Source organism: Myodes glareolus, chromosome 12 (genome assembly GCF_982192425.1).
Source record: "Myodes glareolus chromosome 12, mMyoGla1.1, whole genome shotgun sequence".
In the NCBI taxonomy this organism is placed as follows: Eukaryota; Metazoa; Chordata; class Mammalia; order Rodentia; family Cricetidae; genus Myodes; species Myodes glareolus.
In genome coordinates, this window is record NC_142037.1 from 26,248,459 (window position 1) to 26,257,232 (window position 8,774).

The window sequence follows — 8,774 nt, forward strand, 5'->3', positions numbered from 1 at the left end:
CTCTGTACTTTTCCTTTGCCGGATCACATCGCACCCAGAGCCTGTTTCTTCACAGGAAGGAGGGGCCAGAGAAGATGACAGCTAGATCTACAGTTGTGACCCCCTCAACTTGGGTCACCAAAGACTGTATGTGAGATCTCAGCTCACATAACAGGACCAGTTAACTGAATGCTAACCTCCAGGAGCTGGGCCTGGGGTGCCAGACTGCCACGGCCTACTCCTCCTCCTTGTTCAGGAACCTGGTCCAGGGGCTAGCATCACCATTAAACCTGAACCACTGGCCATGGGAAGGGGACATAGCAGAAGGCAGGTCCAGGCTCAGTGGCTTCCACGTGCTGTGTGACGAGGTAAGGTTTATAATTCTGAGCCTTAGTTTGAGCATTTAGGAAGAAGGGGCGAGCGGTACCCACTTTATATTACAATAGATCTGTGCTGTGCTATAGGAATATGAGCCACCACTGCCCTGCGTGTTCAGTGATTGGTTCAGTGCCTAATGCCCTTCAAATCCAAGGAACCCTGCATGACTGTAACGCAGAAGTACATCGCTGTTTTCCTTGCTGATTTGACCTTCCCTAAGTCAACCATGCTTCTCTTGGTATGGAATTTGCTTCTTAGAACCTCATTGGCTATCTTGCTGAGTGAAAGTAAAAGTGGGTAGCTTTTATCATTTATCTCCTAAAACACAGCTTGCGACCCCACACTGCAAACAACGTGGTGGAATAATAGATACCCGTGAAGAAAACCTTACCACTCTTAAGCGTCAACTTTAAAGGTGGAGACTTTGAATGTAACACACCCGGAACATATATCCCGGAACGATTTCTTTGTAGGTGGTTTACAGCAAATGTGCTTGAGTTTATTTGAATGTCAGGGCAAGGGTGCTTGTCCCTGACCCGTGCATCACTAACACTCTTGAGCACCCTGCTAAGGTGGTGAAGCCATCCACAGAGTGTCTCTTTCCCCACCATGCCTCCATCTCTTGACGGTGCATCTTACTTTTTTGATAGCCCAGAGCCTCACATAGTCAGTTCATCCTTACCAAACTGAACCTCTGCTTCCTCCTTTGCAAGATCTCTGGCATTCAGTATTCTTGTTCCTTTACCTCCTGCTACCACCTCCTCCACAGTACGGTGTCTCCACTCCCACCCCACCTCCCCTAGAATACAGGCCACAGTCCCCCAGCCTGTGGTCTGTCTTTCTCAGCTGCCCCAGCTGGGAGGGAGCACTTCTATCCTCCCTGGATTAGCATGTAAAGATTTCCACACTTGGGCTCCACCCACGCTTCCAGCCTTATCTCCCTCTAGACCTCTAGCTTTATATTCTGACCAAACTGGTCTGCTTGCCTGGCCTCAACTGTGTCCCGCGTTTGCCCTTTCTGAGCTCCGGAAGCTTCCGCTCCATGCTCCTGCATCTTGCTTACCTCCCTGACGCTTTTCTCATATTTCATGAAGTCCTGACTCCCACGTTTTCTCCTGATCCTCAACTCGACTTCCTCCCTTCCAAGGTGTGTGATCATTTTAGCACTTGTCACAATCCTTGTGGCAAGATCTGTGGACTTCGTGTTCTTCCTCGGGGAGTTAAAACACCTTTAGAGAAGAGGCAGATGCCCCAGCTTGCGCCTCTGATAGCATCAACCCCTGGGACAGATGCTAGCTAAATGGGTTTTGGTGGAATTTAATCTGCTGACCAGGAACTACCTTCTCCGACTTCAGCCAAGATCCGCTGCCCTGTCTGATCTCCTTTTGTACTCTGAGACAGCAATCCATTATCCTGTTAATTCATTCTTGGATCCTTTTGCGTGTTTGATTGATCTTGCCAGTTAGCTTGTTAGCTCGCTGTGCAGAGAGACCCAACTGTGAACACACAGGCTTCGAGATCAAACAATCTGGTCTCGATGCCAACTTGGCACCCAGTAGTTGTATGACCTTGGAGTAGCTAACCACTGGATATTTCCCTTCATCTGTAAAACAAGTCACTTCACTACAGGATGATAAATAACACCGGGTATTAAAACGCCTAGGCTAGTACTTGGCAGAGAGTACCTGCTTAGCAAATGGCACCATTCACAGGTAGGACACTGGTCAATAAAATGAGAGCAAATTACTGAAATGACAACTGACAATGGGAAGAGGGACATGAACCCTTAGTCGCCTGTGAAGCTAAACAACGTTCTCTCCTTTGCTTTGCTTGAGCGTTCTGAAGGCCCACTAACAGAACTAGTAAGCCCCCAGGCTCACAACCGATGGCTCTCTTAAAGAATCACAAGCTTTAGCTGAGTGTGGGGCCATGATGGGATGAGGCAGAAGGGTTGGAAGTTCAAAGTCAACCTGGGCCACATAGTGAGACCTTGCGAAAAACAGAGAGAGAACGAGACGAGACTGCTAGGCTCCTTCAGAATGGAACGTATGCTTTGAATTCGGGCTGGGAACATTTTCCTTTCATGAAGCACTGGATCTTCTCAACAGCTTGAGATTTTAAGTGGAAAAGCTAAGTCGCTGTGAGGATCTTAAAAAGAGGTACTGTTTTTAAGATTAATTTTAAGGTAGGTTTTGTTGTTGTTATTAGAGACAGGGTCCTGTTATGTCACTGCGTAGCGCTGGCTGGTTTAGAATCCACTATGTAGACCAGGCTAGTCTTGTGTCTGCAGCATCTCCCAGCCTGGCCTCTGGAGTAGCGGGTTTATTAGCATATGCCACCACAAGCAGATTCTATGCTTGGCTTCTACATCTAGGTTTGGCAACGTCCAAGTGTCATAGAACACATTTGTTTAGGTTCTCTTCATCCAAAATGAAAAGTATTCGAGTAACATTACTTGTGACGTTTCAGGAAGACCGCTCACTGGCCCCGTTGGCCTCACTGACACCGTTGGCCTCACTGACACCGTTCTTTGCCCATGGAAAGCTGCCTGACTCCTGGGGTTTCCACTATAAAACATGACTCCGTGGGAAAATGGACTAGAATGCCAGTTACATGAAAACAGTGGGTTTTTATCAGGCTACTTCACGGCATGGGGCGCATAGCAGATATTTATTAAAAATCAGTTGGAAGAATGGCATCAAGAGGTTTAGATCCCAACTTCGAGTTGCAGGACCCACATGGTAGAAGGAGAGGGCCTTCCTCTGGTCCCCTGGTCAGCACACACATGCGGCACATGCTTACACCACCACTCTGCCACATACGCATGGACACAAACTAAATAAGCAAAACGTGTTTGAAATAACTGTTGAATGAATTAATTTGGAAGTTTGTAAATACAGGCAATAAAACAGGGATGGGACTCCAAACCCAGTTATACATGTGTTTTTAACAAGCACTGCTGCCAATTAGAATGGGAAATTGGGAGGACTGAAGCCCAGAGGTAGAAGCCATGTTCAAAGTCACACGGTAAGTTAATAATCGAGCCAGGATCAAATTCTGGGCTCCCCGAATCCTAACTTAATCTTTCCCATACCATTAACATCTAAGCAAAGGGGAAAGAGGCTATTTAGTCAATCTCAGCACATTCACAGGACAAACTTGTTTCAAGTTGGAGCCCTTGGAAGGATACTCATGAGTTCATGACCTCTAACCCCCAAGTAGATGGCCATCCACTCACTCTGCTCCTTGCCCTTCGCCACACAAGGCTAGATTAAGGAAGAGGCTGGCCAGGCCGCAGCCCATTGGTGCCATGCTATTGGGTTACTAGTATACTGGAGACAGCCAACGGGGGGTTAGAAAACATATTATTGTTGGAAGAAAAAGCTTCTTAAAGTCACTTGACCTCCTTCTGGCCTCTCCTTCCCTTCTCATCAGAGATGGAAGTCACGGTGGGTGATAGTAAGTACCTTCTTAATCTAGGATGTGAGCCTTGGGCAGGCAAACTACCCAAGGATAGCTTTGGAAGCCAAACTTAATGGGTTGTGACGGCACAGAAGACACCAGGGAGTCTCCCTATTTCATCTCTTCATCTGTCTTATCCATTCCTCTAAACCAGACAAATGCAAGTGAAGGGATCAATCTTTAGAGGAACTCAGACTCCTAAGTTTTCCCAGGATGTCCAGGAGAGGTACTGGCGTTACAGAGGCAGTGTCTGACCAACCAGTGGGGGTGGGTGCCTGGGTTCAGTACACTCTTAAAGGGAAGGTTTATGTTCAGAGTCCTTTTATGACTGAGAGTTTCTAGGCCAGCTAATTCTTATAAAATATGTCTAAAGAAAGACAAAAAATAGGACCCATTTTGTTTCGTTTGTTTGTTTTGGTCAAAATTTTAGGTACAGTGTTTGCTCACAGTGGAGTTCAGTTTTATGTAACTGGTGGAACAGCCTATACAGAGAACAAAGGATGCAAGATTTGACATTAGATAGACGCTTGCACCCCACTGAATTAATCCCGTGACCCTGAACTTGTAATTCAATTCCTCTCAGACTCACTTTGCCTCTGCGTATAATGGGGGAAGTCGCAATTTTATTAGTTGTTAATTTGAATGATAAAGTTTTTAAATACACTATTCGTGTGGCTGGAATGCTTGATATTATTACATCAATAATTATTGCAATAATAAGTGGAAGGAACAACCCATAAAGATTTACATGAACCTTTATAGATTGATGACAGCCAGTACAAAGGGGACTGGAGAGTGGCATAGTGGTTAAGAACACTTCCAGGAAACCTGAGTTTAGGTCCCAGAACCTAGGTCATGTTGGGAGGCTCACAGCCACCTCTATGCCCAGCTCTAGGGGATGCAGCGCCATCTTCTGGCCTCAGCACACATGTATACACACACACACACACATACACACACACACACACACAACATAACAAAAAATAAGTCTTAAAAAAGAAATAATACTAAGGACAACTAGCTATTTGGCTTTGAAAGCAATAGACAGGTATAAAATGTAACCAGTAGTCTAATTTTTTGTACAACAAAACCTTTCCAAGAAAGCCAAAGGGTACATGAGAATGCACACCATGATTCTCAGTACAGCAGTGGGACAAGCCAGTCCCATCATATGTGAAGCTGTACTGGGTTACAAACTGAACTCAGAAAAATCCCATGGCAAATCTCCATCTAGAAGTAATAATTTTTAATTAACTATTAAACTTTTCATGGATCCTAGTGACACCTCCTAAGAAAATACCAGTCTTTAAAAAAACGCCAAAGATACAGTTTAGATGCCAACTTCTATATATATAGTCTTCCTGCCCCCACCTCTGACATACATACATTTTCCATATACCACTGATACATGAGAATTATTTGAAATGTTATAGAGGACTGGCATGGTGGCAGATGTCTGTGATCTCAACATTTGAGGAATGGAGGTAGATGACCAGGAGCACATGACCACCCTCAAAACAAACAAACAAAAAACCTAAACACACACACACACACATATACATGTACATATGTACCATATATAAACACACACACACACACACACACATATATATAGTATACACCACACACACACACACACACACACACACGCACACACACAAGTAAAAGCCAAAAGAAAATGATAGCCGCCAGTCTTTTGACGACTCAGGAATCCTTAGGAAAACAGGAGTGGAGGAGGAGCTGAGAAGTGTCCCTGCAGATCCAGCTGACATACCTCTCAAGGGGACAAAGAAAGGGATTACAATAGGAAGTAGCTATTTCTACTTTTCAAACCTACATTGTTCTCTGACTGACCCCACAGCACATTCGTCGAAGCAACTGGAAACAACTGGAAAGTAGACCACGGGGCTCAGAAAGTCAGCCGTGGGATTTCGGTAGATGGAGAGCACCCTCCGGTCTCAGTTTCCCCATATGTGAAAGGGCTGCAGATATTCCAGGAAAAGAAAACGATTCCGTCAAGGCCCTCACTTCACACAGTGTGCAGGCTCTTCAGGTCACAGAGCTAATTAGTGGCAGTATCAGGACTAGAGGAGCCCTTTGAAGACGTGGCCTTTCTGCAGGAACAAAGCAGCCATTGAAGCAAGAGATAGGAAATGCTTTGTGAAAACTGGGATATTGTAAGGGAGAGCAGTCGTGGACTGAGCCACTAAATCCCCAGCAGGGGCATCTGTGGCAATTAATTAAGCAAGGCCTTTTGAAGCACCCTGTGCCATTGGACGTCTTCTCTTTAAAACCAAATGCGCTAGGTTTCAGTTCCCAACAAAGACACATGGAGTAAACAATTAACTGAATTAATTCAGGCCCTGAAGTGGATTTTCAAGGACTTGACTTGCCCAAGCTAGTTTTCTACAAAGCCTAAATAAATCAGATAATTGCTAATTCTCCCCTTTGTTTTGCGCGGAGGAGAGTCTGTTTGTTAAAATGAACCTAGCAGCAGAATAAACAGTCATTAGAACACTCTCAGAGCCCCACAACTGAACCAAGACAGCACATTCCCAGCACACTACCTCTGCCATTGCTTTTACAATACTACCTTTAGTGTTATTATTTGGGAGACCCTTCTAATCAAACGTTTAAAAATCAGGCTCTTGTAAGCATGATTGGCAGCACTCCCTTCCCCCTCACAAAAGAAAAAAGGAAAAAAGAAAGAAAAAGAAAAAGAAAACGTCCTCCTGGTGCAACTGAACACAAGTTAGAACCTTGGGCTCAGTTCCTACTGATAGGTTTCTAAACGTAGTCATTCTGTCGTGATTCTAAAGATTCTCCGCTTCATAGCTGCGAAGGTTTTAAAGTTAACCCAAACACGAGAAGTGCCTATTATCAGGAGGAAAGTTGTGAAAGTAATTTAATTAGTTGGATCAGAAAAATTAATCACAAAAATAAGTTGGTCTCTAGACTTTTCATCAGAATTTCAGAATCCAGAACAACTGGTCTTGTCATTTACATTCCCTCATTGCCCAGCTAACACAAAACGGACCATTCTGACAATAATGAAGTATTTTACCAAATAAACCTGGGGTCGGGACATTAGAATAGGCCAGTGTGGGTCCAGAGCTCTGACTCCGTCCTGAGTGCTTGCAGTTCAGTGTAAAGGGGTGTGTGTGTGCGTGTGCGTGCATATGTGTGCCTGTTTCTGTGTCTCCATCTCTGTGTATGTGTCTCTGTCTCTATCTCTGTGTCTCTGTCTGTCTCTGTCTCTATCTCTGCCTCTCTGTCTCTCTGTTTCTATCTGTGTCTCTGCCTGTCTCTGTCTCTATCTCTGCCTCTCTGTCTGTCTGTCTGTCTGTCTCTCTCTCTCTCTTTCTGTGTGTGTGTGTGTGTGTGTAGAAGTGATGAATTCACGAGCAGCAGTTAACTGGCAAGCCCTGTATAATTTGATTTTGTAGGGCACTAATTGAAGTGAAAATGTGGCTGAAATACTTCACGTAACATAATAACTGTTGATTGCCAGATAGTTTTGGTAAACACTTGGCAAATTGTAACTCACAACAGCTGTCACTATATATTTAGAGTAAATGTTAATTTAAGAATATTAACCTCGTGAGTGTTTCTGTAAACAAAGCTCCAGCTATTTTCAAAGGTTACAGAGACTGAGTATTTTCAGCCAAACCTAGGGCAGCTTGGCCCTTGCTGCTTCTAAATTCTTCCGCTTTCCACTTGAAAGACTTCCATCCTAAATGCCTTGCACAGGTTCCCTTGGGAATGCAAATGGCAAGGACACACGTGTGATAGATTCATATCTTGGAGGCCAGAGAATAAACTGATCGTGTTGCTAGAGACGGGCAAGGGGGGGGGCGCGGAGGGAGGGAGAGAGGGAGGAAGGGAGTAGGGGGGGAGAGAGAGAGAGGGAGGAAGGGAGTAGGGAGAGAGAGAGAGAGAGAGAGAGAGAGAGAGAGAATTCCCATCAAAGTCCCACGATTTACTAAATAAAGTCGTTTTTCTGTCCAGTTCAGTCTGAAACCCTGCTTCCAACAATCGTTAGCGCGACTGTTTTTGTCCTGTTAGAGCTACTCACTTCCAAGTAAGATTTGCATGACAGATCGAAAACTCTGGTGCAAACCGCGAAACAATTGCATCAAGAATCAAATTGAGTCTCGCCTGCACGCAGCCTGGTGCAGGACTTGGCCACAGGCATGCTTGCTGGGAGTTGATAGAAAGCCATTTCTATTTTGAACACGCGAGAAAACCTCAGTGAAAGTTTCAACCAGACCCAAACGCCTACCTGCTCCCCGCCTGTGCTCCAGCCCCACGCTTTCGGCAGCGTGGTAGCACTTCCGCGCCAAACGCTTCTACCTTCCCAAAAATGTGTGTGGGCGCAAGCCCAGACGAAACTTCAAATCCAGGAAAATGGATTACCCGCGCAGATCAAAGGCAGGCAGGCTGGGAGATGGAGTGCCTGTAATCTGATCGCCGATCAGTTGCTGCGCATCAAAGCCAAGGCTGAATGAACTTACTCACTATGCACGCAGATCTAGAAAGTTCGCTACCCTCGGATTCTTAGCTGGGCTCCTGCCTCCCGGGCCACAAGTTCTTTTGTTAAACGTGGGCCACGTTGTTCTGCCTCGGCTCTGGAGAACAGGCTTCTCCCGGCCTGGGCTGAGCCGCTGGATCCGCAGCTTTCTCTCGCGGTGCCCCAGCGGGGCTGCCTAGTGCCAGCGGGCTGTGCCGCATCCCTTTCATCTCGCTGAGTGGCAGCTCCCATGACATCATGCCGTGCCGTGGGGCTGGTCGGGAGAAGCCAGACAGCCTGATTTCTAGTGCGTTGGTCTGTGCCTCGCCCGCGACAGCCTTGCAGTCTGTCTTTTGGATGGGAGGAACCCATCAGGACTGCTGTCGCTGTGCTCCTGGCCGGTAAGGTCCTGGACCCGTGCAGGTTCCCGAGGACAACATCGGTC

At 46.0% G+C, this 8,774-nt stretch overlaps 1 protein-coding gene across 3 annotated transcripts in view; it reads right to left on the reverse strand.

The window, feature by feature from the left end:
- Positions 1 to 8,538, reverse strand: part of Tnfrsf19 (TNF receptor superfamily member 19) — a 92,585-nt gene extending 84,047 nt beyond the window's left edge. Inside the window, exon 1 of one of the 3 annotated variants that reach the window (XM_085698593.2) lies at positions 8,338 to 8,538. The gene's annotated coding sequence lies outside the window, so the exon portion shown is untranslated. Of the gene's footprint in view, positions 1 to 8,101 lie in introns of all 3 variants that reach the window. The other 2 variants (XM_048447949.3, XM_048447939.3) reach the window with 2 other exon arrangements.
- Positions 8,539 to 8,774: the final 236 nt, after the last annotated feature.